The following is a 1,692-nucleotide window of genomic DNA, read 5'->3' as shown; positions in this document are numbered from 1 at the left end:
AGGAGCTCACAATTACTATCTATTTAGATTTCCAAATCCAAAAAGAATTCTTTTTTTAAAAAATATAGTTATTATCAATTATTGCTATTATGGCATGCATGCTCACCTATTTTTGTACACACACCAAATGTGTAGGGTAAACATAGACAAGAAAATTGCATATCTTTTATTTTTTTCTTTTTCTAACACCACTTTATACACAAGTTTATGTTCTTAATGGGTCCCTTCTAGAATTAACCAATTTTATCACATGAAAGGTCTCAACTTGTGTGTCTAGCATTGAACATTTAAAGGAATCACCCTAGTTCATTCCAATCATAACATGATCTCGTAGAAATCAAATATAATAGAGTGTATTCAATCAAAATAGCACAAGACATTTGCATAAATGTCCTAGCACTTTTTTATTTAAGCTATCAGCTACTCTATTTCATTTACCTCAAACAAGTATGCTTATTTTCTATCTTCATCACAATTAAAATCAATTTTAAGTCCTAACTGCTAAGAATGAAATCGATCACTCTTTTGTTTCTTACTAGTTTTCTTAGATATATATCAAGTGAACATCTTTGCATGTATTAAAGATCTAGGAGAGAATTGCACGAGTATGACATTATCGCATACAATCATATACTATCATTACAAGGAAGATGGCCACTTTACCCCTATGTTATAGTGGGTCTCATGATGTTCCTAGTACCACTTAATTTTATTAGGTAGGTATACATCAAGTGAACATATTTTGCATTTATAAAGATCAAATTTTGATAAGAGGAGAGTCTCATGAGTATGACAAAATCACATACAATCATATTCTAACATGAAATTGGATGGTGATCTAATTTAGATTTCATCATAATATTAATCACATCTTTTTTAAAGTGATTTTGAACTACAAGTAAAAATTTATGATCAAAATCCTAAAAGTATACATTGTATTTTTATTATAATTCATCATTTCAATCAATTTATCATATTAAATAACTTAAACTTTTATGTATTTCTTTTTTAAAATAGTTGAAAAGATAAGCATGCGAACAAAAGTTATAAATCTCTCTCAATTTCATTGAACATATCTTTAGTTTTATTATCGATATTTGTTTTTTAAAGTAGTTGAAAAGATAATAAACATCCCAAATTTAAACGAGTGCAAATGTGTTCCGAATATGGAAACATGCGCCGTCTGTGGGAATCGAACCCACGACCACGTGGTTAAAAGCCACGCGCTCTACCAGCTGAGCTAAGACGGCTATGTTGAGGAATGGAAATTTTAAAATTATTAACCTAGTAAAATAGGTATTTTTGTTTATTAAGGGCCTTTCCATCTCCGCCTTCACCAAATTTCCGTTTCCTTCACAACTATCAATCATTAATAATAACAAATTTCATATTGGATTAAAAGACGGGAGGCGGGACTATTATACTTGGTGAGATTAACTTAATTTTTAACAGGGCATGCTCTGCTCTGTCGGATCTGCAACAGGGCAAAGATACACTGTAAGGCTCAGATAGCAGTCTGATGCTCATGTGTGAACTGTACTCATAAACATGTATGGAAAATGTGGAAGCATAGAGAATGCACGCGAACCGTTTGACGAAATGCCCAGAACAGGGATTGCAGGGTATGTTCAGAATGGATTTGCGGAAGAGGCCTTGGAGCTTTCGACAGAATGTAACAGTCAAAAGTAATAC

The 1,692-nt window shown here is 32.0% G+C and overlaps 1 non-coding gene across 1 annotated transcript; it reads right to left on the bottom strand.

Moving 5' to 3' along the window:
• Positions 1 to 1,177: 1,177 nt before the first annotated feature.
• On the bottom strand, positions 1,178 to 1,250 carry TRNAK-UUU (transfer RNA lysine (anticodon UUU)). Its single transcript has one exon. It is a non-coding gene; the product is annotated as a tRNA-Lys (tRNA).
• Between the last annotated feature and the right edge of the window lie 442 nt (positions 1,251 to 1,692).

Source organism: Cryptomeria japonica, chromosome 9 (genome assembly GCF_030272615.1).
Source record: "Cryptomeria japonica chromosome 9, Sugi_1.0, whole genome shotgun sequence".
Classification (NCBI taxonomy): domain Eukaryota; kingdom Viridiplantae; phylum Streptophyta; class Pinopsida; order Cupressales; family Cupressaceae; genus Cryptomeria; species Cryptomeria japonica.
Note: the sequence above shows the minus strand (reverse complement) of the source record. Positions and strands in the feature narration are given on the sequence as shown.